The 19,288-nt window shown below is 36.5% G+C and overlaps 1 pseudogene; it reads left to right on the plus strand.

Moving 5' to 3' along the window:
* Window positions 1-16,159: 16,159 nt before the first annotated feature.
* Window positions 16,160-17,949, plus strand: LOC129044536 (NAD-dependent malic enzyme, mitochondrial-like; annotated as a pseudogene).
* The last annotated feature ends 1,339 nt before the right edge of the window (window positions 17,950-19,288 follow it).

The raw sequence follows: 19,288 nt of genomic DNA on the forward strand, positions 1-19,288 counted from the left end.
GTTTTGCACAATTTCAATTGAGAACAGCATGTAGTGGAGAAAAATATTGATTAATAACTTGAATTATAATTATTGGTCTTCTACTAGTTTTGAATTTAGACAATCATTTAAGCATCCTTAGGCTTCAACTCTACTGTAAGTAACATGCTATGTTTAAATAATTTACAAGGCACCTTTCATTTGGAATGCATAATTTACATGAGCTGCAGAGTACCACTTATGGAATGGAGCACAAGGAGCTCTGTGATCTCCTTTTCAGTGAAACCAACATACCTGGTGAAAAGTATTTTTAAAAAATTGAAGTTATAAGATGTAATAGGATGAATAAATTCTGAAGATCTAATATACATCGTAGTGATTGTAGTTAATAATAATGTATCACATTCTTGAAATTCGCTAAGATAGTAGATCTTAAGTTTTTTCAACAACTATATATACAAAAAAAGTAATTATGAGAGGATGAATATGTTAATTAACTTGATTGTGATAATTATTTCATAATGTGTATTAAAAAATCACATTGTATGCCTTAAATATATATAATTTTTAATTTTCAATAAAGCTGGAAAAAATACTTCCGCAAAGGAGAGCAAACTTAATTGAGTCAGGCTGTAGAGCAATTTATATCCAGGGCATTGTCAAGTACAACAGAGTAATCAACTAGTAATTTATAGAGCCTAACTGGAGTGTGATTGGGAAATAATACCACTAAAAAGAGTCCTGCTGAAGCTACTGTCATCCCTGGGTCGCTGTGTGCACGCCAAAGGCTACGCCGGCTAAGGAATGACTTCAGGGATTTGTGATGGATGCTGTGGGTGGTGGTGGTGGGTAGACTTCGTAAAAAAATGAAGACATGCACAACCACAGCAAACTCTAACTAGAAAAGTCAACGTTTAGACTTGCTGTATTTTTTAAAATATCCACTTTTAACAGTAAGTAATGAGACACACAATGAGACAGGGAATTGTGACACACACATAAGAAAAATAGCTGACAGGAAAAACTGCTTGAATGAGGGTGCAGATACCTGATTTAATAGGCAGAGTTTTCAAAGGCACCACTACAAACACACTCAAAGAACTAAAGAAAGCCTTTCTTAAAGAGTTAAAGGAAGGCATGGTGACAATGTTGCAGTAAATAGGAACATAAATAAATACATAGAAATTATAAAAAGGAAACAAATGAAAAGAAGTTGAAAGGTGCAGTAGCTAAAATAAAACATTCACTAGAGGAGCTAAAAAATAGTTGTGAACTAACGAAAGAATCAATGATATGAAGATCAATTGATTTCAATTATGCAAACTTGAAGAAAAGAGAGAAAGAATGAAGAAAAATGAACACAGCCTGAAAGAAATGTGGGACACTATTGAATGCACCAACATATGCATAGATAGTTAACAATGATGCATTAATATTGGCTAGTCAATTTTAATTACATTATGACAAATGTCATATGTCAATAATAATGCTAATGTCATATATCAATAATAGGGAAAGTTGTAGGGAGGAGAGGATTAAGAGAACTTAGTATTTTCTGATCAGTTATTCTATAAGCCTAAAACTGCTCTAAAAATAGTCTTAAATTCTATCAATTTTTTAAAAAGTTATTTTATTCAAATGGACTAAAGTATCTTTAAATAAAAATGTGTGACTTATTGCAATCCTGAGGTAAATTTGATTCAATGCCAATTTAAGCACACACACAGACATTCTGACCTCAAGAGATAAAAGAGCAGTTACTTAAAATGTTATTGTTTTGCAAAGCAAATAAATTTAAGTCATTTTAAAATGGTACACATAATTTCTAGGCCAGCTATATTAGGAATTATTACTTTAATTACACTTACATTTTTAGTTTTTTTAAGCTCTTGTATCAAGATTTTATTTGCATGCAGACTATACATTCTAATGCAAAGATCCCCAGCTACAGTTTTAGGACTATGGCACAAAACCGAACTGATGGTTTTCTGCTAATATAGTTTGACATGTATAATCAAGTCCACATATATTTTCCACTGTAGAGACATCTGATTCAGATTCAAATATACATTTAAATGTGTTCCTTGTAATTCTATTTAAATTACTGAAAAGTAACATGAATAGGTTGTAACTTTCCAATAATTTGTTTCTTTGCCAGTATAGATAGCAGGTAATTGCATGCCCACTGAACTGTGTAAAAAGCAGGAAAATAATAAAAAATATATTAAAAGGCACTGGAAACTTTTCATGGAAGGAAACATGACTAGATAATAGTATTAAATAAAAAGAACTCCAATATTCTTTCATTTGAGTTCCTGGGTCTTTTTTAAATAAGAAAAGAGTAGAATTGGTTCCCTAACAGCTGAAAATTAGAAGACATACAGTTAAGCAGCTTTATATGAAACACTTTAAGGTAAAAGTTTATAATATTAGAAATAATATTATAGGCTAATATTAGAGAAAAACATTTTGAAACATTAAAAGCTATTGAAAAGTGAAAATTCTATAGCATCAAAAGTTTGCTATATATCTCCAGACACAGTGGCTCACACCTGTAATCCCAGCACTTTGGGAGGCTGAGGTGGGTGGATTACAACGTCAGGAGTTTTAGACCAGTCTGGCCAATATGATAAACCCCATCTCTACTAAAAAAAAATACAAAAAAATTAGCCAGACCTGGTGGCACTCGCCTGTAGTCCCAGCTACTCAGGAGGCTGAAGCAGAAAAATCGCTTGAACCCAGGAGGCAGAGGTTGCAGTGAGCCAAGATCATGCCACTGCACTCCAGCCTGGGCAACAGAGTGAGACTCTGTCTCAAAAAGAAAAAAAAAATTTGCTATATATTATGAATGCAGTGTTTATAACTAAGGATTTGCAATATAATTAGTATTTAAAGAAACTGGAATTTTAAATCTTTATCTACTATTTTTTCCTTTTTGATATAATGGAATTTCTTATTTCACTCTTTGATTTCTTCACCCACTTACTCTCCCTATATACTTTCAGTGACCCACACTTTTTTTCCTCTTTGCTCAGTGATTTTGGAAACACATGTAAAGTTACATATGCATTTAGTGAATTTTGCCTGTATTTAGTATCTGTGTGTAGCCTATGGAGACGTTAAAAAGAATGAGAGAGAGATTCATTTAGTTAGAACTCAATGATCATATTATGTTCCAAAAAAATCCTTATTTTTATACAACATTCTATGATAGGTGTCAAAAATTCATTTTACTCTCAACAGCTTTACCACTAAGCAGTTTGAAGTATTGTTTCTACAATAACAATAGTCTTTAAAATACTGGGTCCACATAAGAAAGAGTTATGATAGTAAGGATTCTGCAAAAGAAGTTTTATGTGCTTATAAAAAGACAGCTTAAATAGGAAAACATTTCCAAAAATACAGTGCCTGGTGTCAGCATCCTATTTCAGTTTGTTTCATGCTAGCTTGCCACCCTTTACCATTACTCATAAAATAAATGCATACTTCGTTTTATTACCTTTTGCTTCATTGTGCTTTGCAGATATTTTATTTTCTTACAGACTGAATGTTTCTGGCAATCCTATGTCAATCAAGTCTATAAGTGCCATTTTTCCAAAAGCATGTGCTCACTACATGTCTCTGTGTCGCATTTTCATAATTCTCGCAATATTTCAAACTTTATTATTCTTATTATTACTATTATATCTGTTATGACATGCTTTGATCAAAGATCTTTAATGTTACTATTGTAAGTGTTTTAGGGCACCAAGAACCACACTCATATAAGGTGGCAAACATAATAAATGTTGTTTGTGCTCTGACTGTTCCATGAATCAGCCATTCGTAAAACCCTATCTCTCTCTCTCTCTCCCTCCCTATTCTTTGAGACACAACAGCATTAAAATTAGGCCAGTCAATCACCTTACAATGGCCTCTAAGTGTTCAAGTGAAAGTAAGAGTCACACATGTCTCACTTTTAAGCAAAAGCTATAAATAATCAAGCTTAGTGAAGAAGGCGTGCCAAAAGCCAAGACTGACTGAAACCTAGGTTTCTTGTGCCAAACACTTAGCCAAGTTATGAGTGCAAAGAGAAAGTTCTTTAAGGAGATTAAAGGGCTACTCCAGCAAATACACAAATAATAAGAAAATGAAACAACCTCTTTGCTGATATGGAGAATGTTTGAGTGGTCTGGATAAAAGATCAAACAAGCCACAATGTTCCCTTAAGCCAAAGCCTAATCCAGAGCAAGGCCATAACTTTCCTCAATTCTATCAATGCTGAGAGAGGTGAGAAGACTGCAAAAGAAAAGTTTGAAGGTATTAGAGGGTGGTTCATCAGGTTTATGGAAGGAAGCCACACCTATAACATGAAAGTACATGATGAAGCAGGAAGTGTTGATGTAGAAGATCTAGCTAAGATCATTGATGAAGGTGGCAAACAACAACAGATTTTCAACCTGAACAAAACAGTCTTCTATTGGAAGAAGATGCTATCTAGGGCTTTCCTAACTAGAGAGAAGTCAATGACTGGCTTCCAAGCTTTGAAAGGCGGGCTGACTCTCTTGCTAGGGGCCAGTGCAGCTGATGGATTTAAGTTGAAGCCAATGCTCATTTGTCATTCCAAAAAATCTGCGGGCCCTTAATAACTATGCTAAGTCTACTCTGTCTGTGTTCTGTAAATGGAACAACAAAGCCTGGATGACAGTACAACTGTTTACAGCATGGTTTACTGAATACATCAAGCTCACTGTTGAGATCTACTGTTCAGAGAAAAAAAAAATCTTTCAAAACATTACTGCTTATTTGACAATACACCTGGTCATCAAAGAGCTCTGATGAGTTGAGATGGAGTCGAGATGACCATGCCTGCTAACAGAACATTCATTATGTAGCCCATGGATCAAGGAGTAATTTTGAATTTTGAGTCTTATTATTTAAGAAATATATTTTGTAAGGCTACAGCTGCCATTGATGGAGATTCTTCTGAAGAATTTGGGAAAAATAAATTGAAAACCTCTGGAAAGAATTCACAATTCTAGGTGCCATTAAAAACATTTGTGATTTATAATGGAGATCAAAAATGCAACATAAACAGGATTTTGAAAGAGGTTGATTCCAACCCCTATGAGTGACTTTGAGGAGTTGAAGACTTCAGTGGAGGAAGGAACCACAGACATGATGGAAATAACAAGAGAATAGGTTGAGAAATAGAACCTGTAGCTGTCACAGAATCGCTGCAATCCCATGGTGAAATTGAACAAATGAGAAGTTGCTTCTTACAGATGAGCAAATAAAGTGGTTTCTTGGGATGGAAACTGCCCTTGGTGAAGATGCTGTAAACATCATTGAAAAGACAACAAAGTATTTAGAATATTTTATGAACTTAGTTGGTAAAGCAGTGGCAGGATTTGAGAGAAATCACTTTAATTTTGAAGGAATTTCTACTGGGTAAAATGTTATTAGGCAGCATTTCATTTTACAGAGAAATCATTTGTGAAAGAAATAGTCAATCAATGGGGTAAACTTCATTGTTGTCTTATTTAAATAAATTGTCACGGATGTCCCAGACTTCAGCAACCACCACCATGATTAGTCAGTAGCCAACAACAGGAGGTAAGTCCCTCTACCAGCAAAAAATTGGGACTCCCTGAAGGCTCAGATAATCGTTAGCATTTTATAGCAATAAAATACTTCTAAGTTAAAGTATAAAAAATGTTTTAAACATAATGTTATTGCACACTTAATAGACCATAATATAGTATAAACATAAATTTTATATGCACTTAGAAAGCAAAAAATTTGTGTTGCTCTCTATCATAGTGGTCTGAAATCAAACCTGCAATATCTCTGAGGTATGTTGGTATAGACAAAATTCCTTTCTATATAGTATTCTCTGGGAAGTTCTCTTGTTCTTATGAGTACTTGGGGACATGAACATTTAATGTTATTTTTTATCGAGTTCACAAGTATACTTGTGGTTATTGCTGAACATATTAAAAATGTTATTTTGAGAAAACAATTCAGCAAATCGTACAGAAACATATAAAATAGATTACAAGGGCCGATTAGCCTTTAATGAAGGCCAGCTAAAATTGAATAGGTTGTAATAACATTTCCTGATAGCTACATTTTGAAGGGTTGGGGAAAAAAAAGCACCAATAAAAACAAAGCAAAACTATAGATTCAGAACCACAGTAACTGCCTTAGAAGTATTTCCCCTAGGGAAAATAATTCTGGCTACTAGGCTAATTTCAACATCTCTTTTTCTCCTCTGTTCAAAAATAGTGTGATTAGAATCTTGCACTCTGTTTTTAAGTATAATGTTGAATACCTCATTTCAATTTTTCAATCTCAATATTTACTATTTTACCTATCTAATTTGATTTCATCCAAATATTGATACTCCCCATTCGGATGATCCAAAACAAGTCATTCTCATTCAGTTACATTTTTTTCTATTTAGTTTTCTAAAACATTATTTTCATTCTGAATATGCATCTGGAGTAAAAATGAAAATAACAGTATATTAGTCCATTCTCACACTGTTATAAAGAACTGCCTGTGACTGGGTAATTTATAAAGGAAAGGTTTAATTGACTCACAGTTCTGCATGGCTGGGGAGGCCTCAGGAAACTTACAATCATGGCCAAAGTTACCTCTTCACAGTGCAGCAAGAGAGAGAATGAGTGCCCAACAAAGGGGGAAGCCCCTTGTAAAACCATCAGATCTTGTGAAAACTCACTCAGTATCATGAGAACAGCATTAGGGAAACCAGCCCCATTATTCAATTATCTCCACCTTGTCCCACCCTTGACATGTGGGAATTATTACAACTCAAGGTGAGATTTGGGTGGGGACACAGAGCCAAACCATATCGAATAATAACAACCAAAATGCCAAAAATACAAACTCAATTCTGTAAATGATGAAATCAGAATATTAGGTCACATAGGATTTAACAAAAGTAAAAAAATGGCCAGGCACAGTGGCTCATGTCTGAAATCCCAGTACTTTGGGAGGCTGAGGGAGGAGTATCACTTGAGGCCGGAAGTTTGAGACCAGCCTGGGTAGCATAGAAAGACTCCATCTCTACACACAATTTTTAAAAAGTTAGCTGTGCGTGATGACATGTGCCTCTAATCCTAGCTAGTCGGGAGGCTGATGTGAGAGGATGACTTGAGCCCAGGAGGTCAAGACAAGCTTGGACAACAAAGTCAAACCCTGTCCCCGACCCCAGTAAAAAATCAGCTGAGCATAGTGACACAAGCCTTTGATCCCAACTACTTAGGAAGCTGAGGTGGGAGTCTCACTTGAGCCGGGTAGTATGAGACTGTAGTGAGCTATGATCCTGCTACTGCACACTGCAGCCTGGGCAACAAAGTGAGAGACTGTCTCAAAAAAAGAAAAAAGAAAAAAATAAAGAAAAGGTAAAAAAGAACAAGTATAAGCATTAGACTTATCTGAGGTTTTAGTCTCAATAAGAGCTGGGAATATTTACTTAACCTCCCAGTCGTGAGTTTCTCAAATTAAAATGTGCTAATGATCCCTACATTACTGTATTGTTGTAAGGATTTATTTATTGAAAAAAATATTTATTAAAATCTATTACATATCTAGTATAGTTCTAGCTAATGGGACATGGATGAAGCTGGAAACCATCATTCTCAGCAAACTATCGCAAGGACAAAAAACCAAACACCGCATTGTTCTCACTCATAGGTGGGAATTGAACAATGAGAAAACTTGGACACAGGAAGGGGAACATCACACACCGGGGCCTGTTGTGGAGTGGGGGGAGCGGGGGGGATAGCATTAGGAGATATACCTAATGTAAATGATGAGTTAATGGGTGCAGCACACCAACATGGCACATGTATACATATGTAACAAACCTGCACGTTGTGCACATGTACCCTAGAACTTAAAGTATAATAATAATAAATAAATATATATATATATATATATATATATATATATATATATATAGCCCTTAATGAGTTTACATCTAGGGCATCAAGAAAGACAAATGTATACAAATCCATGGACAAACCTGCAATAACGACTGTGATAGATAGCAGAATTCAACAGATAAAGAAGGGTTGATTACTTCAAGATGGTTTTCTGGAAAAGACATATCTTCCACCAGACAAAGACGAAAGGGGTTGCAAGGGTTTAACCTGCTGAATTACAGGTTTACTTAATGAATGGCAGTTAGTGTTATTATTGCACAACTTCACTTCAACGTTTTGCAAAGTGATGAAGTTGTGATCATGTCCTGAAGTATATCATTGGGAGTAAGGCTACAGCATGGGATTTGGTGGAATGTGGAACAAAGAGGACTTGATGCCAAGATTTATGTGAGGATTGTCTAGGAAGAAAGAAGATTGCAGAACTTTGCAACCTATTACAAAGCAAAAGTAATGGAAAAGAAGTACCAAAGTAATGACACAGCAACTAAGAACACACACACACACACACACACACACACCTTGAAACGCTATCAAGTGTAAAGAAAGAACTGTATGTGTTGAAGGCCAGCAAACATGCAGGTATAGAAAATTATTTCCATCATAAAGCTCCCATGAATCAATGTGCAACAATGAGGGCACCGAGGAAGAAAAATTCAAGATACTTTTTAAATAAATGGAAAGTATGATTGCCTTACAATGAAATGTTAGTGTTTTTGAATGCTGAGTTCCTTCCTCTGGGATCCCTGGCTTTTGGGTCATGGGAGATATGTTGGTAAGAGTGCAGAGTATGCAGAGACTTTATTCATTTATCCTTTTTATATGTGAGGCCAACAAATTTAGATCATTTCACCTGTAAGGAGAAGTAAACAGATTTGTTTTTTAAATAACCTAGCAAAAGCCTTTTGATGTAAATAAGTAATTATCTTTCTAAAGCCTGGAAGCAAAATAAGAGAGGTCAAGTGAGAAAAACCTGTTGTAATTTAGATTCCCACCTTGGTTTTCAAAAGCCTAATGTGTAATTGGTGAACAGTGTAGGAAAGGACAAAAAGATGAAGCCAATTACTCACTTGTCCAAAGCCCAGACTTTATAGATAACTGTTTAAATTTTTCATGCTCAAAAAAATTTATTTTTGCTACTTTGAATCAGCAATCATGTAAAACTTATATTGAAATAATATTTTATTCTCATATTAAACAAGTAAAACAAATTCACTTTTTAGTAGTCTAAATTAAAGTCACATATATTATCTAGCAAATCTAAATAATTTAAACAGGTTCTAATAAACATATGGTTAAATAATTATATATTAAATAAATAATATACATATATGTATATATGTATCTATATGTAATTTTTTTTTTCAAAATAAGACTGTGCTCACAGGTATTGTGCTTTGAGATAAAATCAGCTCAATCACCTTGTAGCATTGAATTGATGGTTTGCTCAGGTGAAACCAAAACATTTCAGCAAGAATTTTTAAGCAGATTTTTCCTCAATTCTTTAAATGTTGTTTTTCTTGTCATGGTGCTGATGGTATTTTTGTTATTTTACAGAGATATAGGTAGGTTCCCTAGTGACTATTACCCTTCAGTTAATTTGTTACAATTTTGTTCATTTGTTTGCTTCTGTTTTGCTTCTGTGATGACTTATATACAAAATTAAAAACAAAGTGTTTTAGAATTCAACCTGTGTCTGCAGTTAGCATGTTTTGAAAATTATTAGGGGGTTTTAATGAACCTCCAGACACATCCAACATATCCCCCGCCCCCCAGAAAAACTTAGCTACAAATAGAGCACGTTTTCTTTCATTTCATAAGTCCATGCAGATCTCAGCTATATAGCTCTTCTGTTGGGTTACTTTGGGAAAAAAAAAAGCTGCTTTATTATTTAAAATTATGATGTCATTATTATTATTATTATTATTTTAAAATGTCTACTTTTCTCTGTCAGAAATAAATGAGAAAAAAATCAACCTGAAATCTTTACTGAGTTAGAGAACAGATAAATGCTTTAAATACATATGTGATTCCGCTTTGATGAAAAAATTTTTCCTTTAGTCCTAGTTGTAATAGAAAATAGTGACTTTTTTTTGTAGTAGGAATCTCTTCTTTTTGTAATAATCTATTTTGAAGAATTTGGCCTCTATCATTAATTTCTGGCTCTTAAATTACTTTCAGGCACTCAAATAAAATAGATTTCCAATATCAACATATATAATAATGCAGCATTTAAAAGTGGAAGTACTTGGACATGCAATGTGAGACTTGAGAATCCTGCTTAAAGGAGGAGTAAAAATAAAAATGAACAAAGCACAAAATCCATCAAATTCACTTTGTTTTGAATCATTTATATTTGAAATTACAGCTCCATTTTTTGCACTTAATGTAGGTTTTATAATAATCAATTTAGGGTTGATGAAGATGGTCTGCCATCCTAAATCTCTATTTCTCTACCATAAAAAGCCTTTTCAATAATAGAATGCTTTTCAATAATAAAATATAGGCCTTATTTTATGTGTGTATAATCTAATCATTTGCTTTAAATTAATACTCTTTATTATAAATGAGCATTTGTGATCAGAACTATAAAAACACAACAAGAGATATGGTTTCAATTGCTGCCTTCTTATTTTTATGCCAACTTCATCCCCACATTAATTTGGACAGATAGATGTCTCTCTTGTTTCTTAAGAAATACAAGGCATCAGACTTAATCTTTTTTAAGAGAACTGTGCTTCTTGCCCCACCAACTTTGACTATCCAATGCCCCCTTCTTCATATTTTACCTAAACACTTTCTTTGGATTTTTAACATCTTTTTTAATTTTTTGCCTACAGAAGGTAGCATACACTATTTTAGGCATAACCATAATCTTGTGTTCCTACTTACTGTAAATTGTAATTAGTTATGAAAAGTGTGTAGCCAGGGAAATAATTGTAAGCTGTAAACTCACAATAAGCCCAATCATATTCAGCAGGGGTAGGTGAGTGAGCAGAAATGACTGCCTGGAAAGGCAGAAGGATCAATTCTATCTTCCAGAACTTCAAGGATTCAGAGTAACTACAGTGTATTTACGGGGCTGACAGTGGCAGATAACTGTAAAATAATATTTCTTGGTTTCCCAATTTACACATCACTCTTTTACCCTGAATACAAATATTTTCATCTTGACATATTGCCCCAAAAGAAAACTGTGAATGTGGAGAGTTTCACTTGAAATTTCCTTTATTTCAAGCACTCTAGTCTTCTAAAGAGATAAAACCTTACAAAAAATATTTCACAGTTATCTTGGGAATTCCACTGCTTTGTCCCATTTACACCTTACCCTCTTTCAGAACCACTCATTTTGATTTTTTTTTCTTTCCTATGATAACTATCCCAGGTGATGTCCATTTCCATTAGGTTCTTTTTACCTAACGAGATATTTTATTTTAAGATTTTAATGCAAAGAGACAAACATGACTGGTAAAAGAAAGTGAGAAGAATTATTAGGGCAATGTAGATGCCTTTCATACTCTGCCATATAAGTACCAATTGTGTATGGTCCTGACATAAGTCTAATGAAAGAGAAAATGCCATACTTGGACCAGCATGAGATGTACACTATATATGGGAAAATAAGCCATCTTACATCTTTATTGCTAATTAGTCCCTGCTCCACTGTCCTTTTCCAGAAAGGAAGTGTTGCTGCCGCCAACATACCTTTAACAAGTAGAGGGCTCCCTCCTGTGGGCAAGTAGCTGAAACAGTATCCATGGCAATAGACAACTCCAAACTTGGCCATCAAACACTGGCTGAGAAATCCCATAATATTAGAAAGAGAAAATGAGAAATGGGAAAGAACCTACAAAAGTGAGAAGTGAACCTAAAAAAGAATGGTAATGGAGACTTTTTTAAAAAAGCAACGCAATAGTTGCTAGAGTGAAGGAGGAAATGGACCAAGCATGGATATACTAATTAGATAATGGAAAGGGAATGAAAGACAAGGTGATCGGAGAAGTGAGTAACATATTAACATGGGTATATGCTGAAGTCTATAACCATAAAACACTTAGTCATCTAAATGTATGATGGTAAAAATTTAGAAATGTGAAAAAAAGTGATTGTTAGTGCAATGAACATGTTAAATTTTGAAATAATTATTAGCATTTGTATAATGTTTTTCTGGTATTGATCACTCTATCATATTATTCTCACGTATACTCAAAAGAACAAAACATCTGCATTTTACTGATGATGATAACATTGAGGCACTAACACTAATAACCATTTCTAATCTAAAATATCATAACAAGTGATAACTATTATATTACTACTATGGGTCAGGCACTATTCCAAAAATAATTAGTGAATTATCTATTTAACAAGGTATTAATATACAGCAAGTAAAAGAGCCATAATAGGGGATGGAGTTTGGCATATTTAACATTCAGCAAGGAGGTCTGTGACTAGGGGTAAAGACCAAATGTGTAGTAGGAAAATGAGGTTAGATAAATAACAAGGGCTAAAATAAGTAGGGCTTTAATAAGTTCTTGTAAGGTCACAGGTTTACTCTGAGCTAGTGTAGTCTTTGAAGCACTGAATGAAGAGTAGTGACATGACACAATGTGTCTTTTTAAAAAGCATCTTTCCCCTGCATATGGAAAATAGATTGTAGATAACAAATATGAAAACAATGAGACCAAATAGAAGGATACTGAAAAAAATACCAATGAATGTTGATGGTGGCTTGAGTATGAGAGATTGTGGTGTGGATGGAGAGAGAGAGTCATTTTCTAGTTGTATTTTGAAGGAATATACAAGATGATTTGCTCATGATTAGATGTGAAAAATGAGAAGAAGAGCATAAACAAGAATTACTTCAAAATCCTGAGCACAAGGTCCTTGAAAAATGGAGTTGCCATTTAATAAGATGGGGGAGACACTAGAAAAAGTAAGTTTAAGAAAATGAATGGTTTATATATTTGACATATTAATGACTTTTATTGGACATCTACTTAATATGGGATTTTCAGAAATCAAGAGCTTGAAGCAAAAGTTTATGTGTAAATGTGTTCTTAGAAAGTGCAGTCATTGAGAAGCAAGTGTGAAGGAATGGGGAAATAAGGTATGAAAGGAGCAAGAGCAAATATCAGGTGCGTAACTAGATTATCTGATTCTTGGGTCAAGCTCCTGCCAATAACTCAAACTCACAGCACTTCCAAGCGGTCATATAATACAAAGCACTGCAAATGAGAGGTCCAGGAGGAAGAAGGGATATGAATTTATCCACCAGTTCCTTGTCTCCAATCACAGATTGACCTGAAGAGTAGTAACTACTTGATACCTCCAAGTTTTGTGTTTATGCACACTAAGCATATGATATATGCTTCAGAAATAGTACAGAAGCCCTGGGAAGGGAAACAAGGCATAGCATTAAGGGCAAGTGGTAAAGTACTGTCTGGCTGTTCTCATAGTGAGTTTGTTGCCTCAGCCATTGACTGGGTTAAAATCAGACTAACTTGGTGTATTAGTCTATTCTCACACTGTTATAAAGAAATACCTGAGACTGGGTAATTTATAAAGAAAAGAGGCCTAGTTGACTCACACTTTTGCAGACTGTATAGGAAGCATAGAGGATTTTGCTTCTGGAGAGGACTCAGACAGTTTCCCATTATGGTGGAAGGCAAAGAGGAGCTAGGAGCTTCACCTGACTGGTACAGGAGGAAGAGAGAGAAGGGGTAGGTGCTACACACTTTTAAACAACCAGATATCATGAGAACTCGCTATTGTGATGATAACACTAAGTGTGGGTGGTGTTAAATCATCAGAACCCACCTCCATGATCAAATAACCTCCCACTGGGCCCCAAGTTCATCATTGAGGTTACATTGCAGCATGAGATTTGGGTGGGGACACAGACACAAACCATCATTCCACACCTGGCCTCTCTGAAATCTCAAGACCTTCTCATATTTCAAAATACAATCATGCCTTCCCAACAGTCCACCAAAGTCTTAACTCATTCTATTATTAACTCAAAAGTCCACAGTCCAAAGTCTCATCCAAGACAAGGCTAGTCTGTTCTGCTTATGAGCCTGTAAAATAAGAAACAAATTAGTTACTTCCAAAATACCGTGGAGGTAAAGGCATTGAGTAATTACTCCCAATCCAAAAGGGAGAAATCTGTCAATTAAAGGAGCTACAGGTCCCATGCATGTCTGAAACCCAATAGGACAGTCATTAACTCTTAATGCGCCAAAATAATCTCCTTTGACCCCATGTCTCACCGTGGCATATGAGTGCAAGGGGTGGGCTCCCAAAGCCTTGGGCAGTTTTACTCTTGTGGCTTCGACAGTTTTAGCCCCCACAGTTTCTCTCAAGGACTGGCATTGAGTGCTTGCTGCTTTTTCAGGTGCAGGGTGCAAGCTGTTGGTGGATCTACTATTCTGGGGTCTGGAGGATGGTGCTCCACTTCTCACAGCTCCACTAGGAAGTGCCCCAGTGGGGACTCTGTGTAGAGGATCTAACTCCAGATATTCCCTCTGCACTGCCCTAGTAGAGATTTTCCGTGAGGGCTCTGCCCCTGCAGCAGGCTTCTGCCTGGACATCAGGCATTTCCATATATCCTCTGAAATCTAAGTGGAGTCTTTCAAGCCCCAACTCTTGCATTCTGTGCACCCACAGGCTTAACAACAGGTGGAAGCCACCAAGACTTATAGCTTGCACCTCTGAAGCAGCTGTACCTTGGCCCCTTTTAGCTATGGCTGGAGGTTGAGTGGTTGGGATGCAGAGAGTATCCCAAGGTTGCACAGGGCAGTGGGGCTATGAGCCTGGCCCACAAAATCATTCTGTCCTTCTAGGCTTTGTGGCCTCTAATTGGAGAGGCTACCACAAAGGTCTCTGAAATGCCTTTGAGGTCTTTCCCTGTTGTCTTTGCTATTAGCACTCGACTCCTCTTTACTTATGCAAATTTCTGCAGCCTGTTTGAATTCCACCACTGAAAATGGGCTTTTCTTTTCTATGAAATGGACAGGCTGCAAATCTTTACCCTCTGCTTCTCTTTTAAATGTAAGTTCAGTTTCAGGTCATTTCTTTACTCAGGCATGTGAGCATAGATTGTTAGAAGCAGCCAGTTCACATCTTGAGTGCTTTGCTACCTAGAAATTTCTCTCACCAGATACTCTAAATCATCACTCTCAAGTTCAAAGTTCCACTTATCCATAGAGCAGGGGCAAAATGCCGTCAGGCTCTTTGTTAAAGCATAGCAGAAGTGGCCTTTACTCCAGTTCCCAATAAATTCCTCATTTCCATTTGAGACCTCCTCAGCCTGTACTTCACTGTCCATATCACTATCAGCATGTTGGTCACAACCATTCAATAAGTCTCTAGGAAGTTCCAATCTTTCCCTCATCCTGTCTTCTTCTGAGACCTCCAATCAGATCTCATAAGAACTCAGTATCGTGATGACAGCACCAAGGGCGAATGGTGTTAAAACATAAGAAACTGTTCTTCTGATCCAATCACTTCCCACCAGGCCCCACATACAGCACTGGAAATTACATTTCAACTTGAGATTTGGGTGGGGACAGAGTTCCAAACCATATTATTCGATAACGTGAAAGTATAGAGACAAATGACCAAGGGCTCTGTATAAAGTTAAGGCTGGCATCATGTGAGATTAGACATTAGAGGTATCAGTGCAATATTCAAATGTAGATAACATGCAGTTAAAAGTATGAACCCGGGAAAGTAGGACACCACAGATACATTCAAAAAAGATTCCATGAATGAAAATGTTGATGTACTTCACTACATCATATCAGTCATTTATGGCTAATAGAGTAAGAAAAAGGAAAAGAGAGAAAAATATTTGGATCAGATAACGTAAAGTTTTAATTACCTTAATTTATAAAGAATTCATATGAATTAATTGAAAATGGCTAATACCTCCAATAGAAGAAAAAAATTTAAAAATATAAAAGGAAAATTTACGTTTAAAAAGATCTGGTGGGCCGTGCCCACCCGGCCCCGCGCCCTCCCGTCACCGGCCGCTCTCACTGGTCTACCTCAGAGTGTGGGGCCTGTCGCGCCAGCGCGAGCCTGAGTCGGCGCAGACTCCAGGAGGCTCGCAGAAGGGGAGGGCCCCGCGGCGCGAGAGCTTAGCGTTGCCAGGGCGGGCGGCAAGGCGCTGCCTCTTTGCCCACAGCACCGCCTATTGTGGCACCAGACCTCTGGTGAAAGAAAAGATGTTGTCTGGGTTAAGCGTAGTTTCCACCACTTGTATTTTGGCATGTCTACATTTACACATAAAAGAAAAAGGCAAGCCACTTGTGCTGAATCCAAGATTACAAACAAGGGAATGGCACTTACTTTACAAGAACGACAAATGCTTGGTCTTCAAGGGCTTCTACCTCCCCAAATACAGACATAAGATATTCAAGCCTTATGATTCCATAGAAACTTGAAAAAAATGACTAGCCCTTCGGAAAAATATATCTACATAATGGGAATACAAGAAAGAAATGATAAATAGTTTCATAGAATACTGCAAGATGACACTGAGAGTTTAATGCCAATTGTATATACACCGACGGTTGGTCTTGTCTGCTCCCAGTATGGACATCTCTTTAGAAGACCTAAGGGATTATTTATTTCCATCTCAGACAGAGGTCATGTTAGATCAATTGTGGATAAGTGGCCAGAAAATCATGTTAAGGCTGTTTTAGTGACTGATGGAGAGAGAATTCTGGGTCTTGGAGATCTGGGTGTCTATGGAATGGGGATTGCAGTAGGAAAAATTTGTTTGTATACAGTTTGTCCAGGAATATGGCCTGATAGATGCCTTCTGGTGTGTATTGATGTGGGAACTGATAATATCGCACTCTTAAAAGACACATTTTACATGGGCTTGTACCAGAAATGAGATTGCACACAACAGTCTGATGATCTGATTGGTGAGTTTATGAAAGCTACTGCTGACAGATATGGCTGGAACACACTCATTCAATTTGAAGGTTTTGGAAATCATAATGCATTCAGGTTCTTGAGAAAATACCAATAAAAATGTTGCTCTTTCAATGACGATATTCAAGGGACAGCTGCAGTAGCTCTAGTAAGTCTTCTTGCAACACAAAAAGTTACTAGTAAACCAATCTCCGAACACAAAATCTTATTCCTTGGAGCAGGAGAGATTACTCTTAGAATTGCAAATCTTGTAGTATGTCTATGGTAGAAAATGGCCTGTCAGAAGGAGAGGCACAAAAGAAAATCTGGATGTTTGACAAGTATGCTTTATTAGTTTAGGGGCGGAGAGCAAAAATAGATTGTTATCAGGAACCATTTACTTACCCAGTCCCAGAGAGCATACCTGATACTTTTGAAGGTGCAGTGAATATAATGAAGACTTCAACTACAATTAGAGTTGCAGGTGCTGGCTGTCTTTTCACTCCTGATGTAATCAGAGCCATTGGCTCTATCAATGAAAGGCCTGTAATATTTGCATTAAGTAATCCTACAGCACAGGCGGAGTGCAGGAGTGCACGGCTGAAGAAGCATATAAACTTACAGAGGGCAAATGTTTCTTTGCCAGTGGCCGTCCATTTGGGCCAGTGAAACTCACAGATGGGCGAATCTTTACACCAGATCAAGGAAACAATGTATATATTTTTCCAGGTGTGACTTTAGCTGCTATTCTCTGTAACACCCAGCAAATTAGTGACAATGTTTTCCTAGAAGCTGCAAAGGCATTGACAAGCCACATGACGGGTGAAGAGCTAGCCCAAGGGAGACTTTACCCACCACTTGCTAATATTCAGAAAGTTTCTATTAACTTTGCTATTAAAGTTACAGAATACCTATATGCTAATAAAATGGCTTTCCAATACCCAGAACCTGAAGACAAGGCCCAATATGTTAAAGAAAGAATATGATGGAGTGAATATGATTCCCTGCTGCCAGATGTGTGTGAATGGCCGGAATCTGCATCAAGCCCTCCTGTGATCAGAATAGAAGCATTCCCCTGATAAATACTTTCTGTGCTCCAGGGAACCCCTTTTTTCAGACAGGAAGAGATAATGTCCTCAGTTTTATGGTGTTTTCTGTGTTTTGTTCTCCTGACCACTTTGGTTAACATATTTGTTCAATATGTCTCCACATCCGTTGGGGTAGACATGTTGATGGATTGCATTGCCCACCAGCACCCTACAATCAGTTAATTGTGATGCTTTAATTCTAACATAAAGACCATACCACATCCAGGAGATGGAAAAAGTATGTTTGTGAATGTCTTCACTTGTACTCTAATTCAGACTTGCCAAAGTACTTGCTATTTACTATTATGGGTAATAATCCTCTCTCACCTAGTTATTTTAGAGCTACTAAAATAGAAATGTACTTTTATGTATAGAAGTGCAGAATTTGGGAAAGAAACTAAATTTTCACCAAATTCCAAGGAAAAATGGTCAGTACCTAAAAATGTTCTTCTATGTCTGCTTCGTCTTTCCTTCATACTCTGAAATTCTCTTACAGCAGATAGAGCTAGGGAAATATTAAAAATTTACCCTTTTTATTTTCTGGAACTAAATCAAGGCTTAGCTATAACATTATGAGAGTAATGGGAACTACTGCTGCCTTTAAATAAATAAAAGTCATTGTTTTCAACAGTGTATAAAAATCATAGTGAGGACTGGGAGCGGTGGCTCATGCCTGTAATCCCAGCACTTTGGGAGGCCAAGGTGGGCAAATCACGAGGTCAGGAGTTCAATACCAGTCTGGTCAATTTGGTGAAACCCCGTCTCTACTAAAAATACAAAAATTAGCTGGGCATGGTGGCGTGTGCCTGTAGTCCCAGCTACTCAGGAAGCTGAGGCAGGAGAATCACTTGAACCCAGGAGGCAGAGGTTGCAGTGAGCCAAGATTGCGCCACTGACTCTAGCCTGGGCAACAGAGTGAGAGTCCATTTCAGAAAAAAAAAAAAAAAGCAAAATCAACCAACAAACAAAAAATAGTGTAATCTTTTTAAAATAAATATCTTAAATTTAAAAAAAAAGATCATTTTTATACACTCTTGGTACATATGTGGTGTTACCAATCTCAATATCTGAGCCAAATTTGAGTGTGTAGGCATCTATTCTGTCTCTAGGGAGTGGCCACAATAGTTGTTTAAGCCTTCTGTTTTGTGGTGATCTTCCTACTTGTTCCATCTAGTATTGAAAATGAGTATTGAGGTCTCTAACAATTTTTTTTCAATTGTTTCTTCCTCCTTCAATTCTGTCAGTTTCTGCTGACAGAATTTGAGGGCTTTATTAAATGCATTTGTAGTTATTAAATCTTAAAGGTAGATTTACCCCTTTATCATTACAAAATTTTCTCATTGT

This window comes from Pongo pygmaeus, chromosome 13 (assembly GCF_028885625.2).
Source record: "Pongo pygmaeus isolate AG05252 chromosome 13, NHGRI_mPonPyg2-v2.0_pri, whole genome shotgun sequence".
Classification (NCBI taxonomy): Eukaryota; Metazoa; Chordata; class Mammalia; order Primates; family Hominidae; genus Pongo; species Pongo pygmaeus.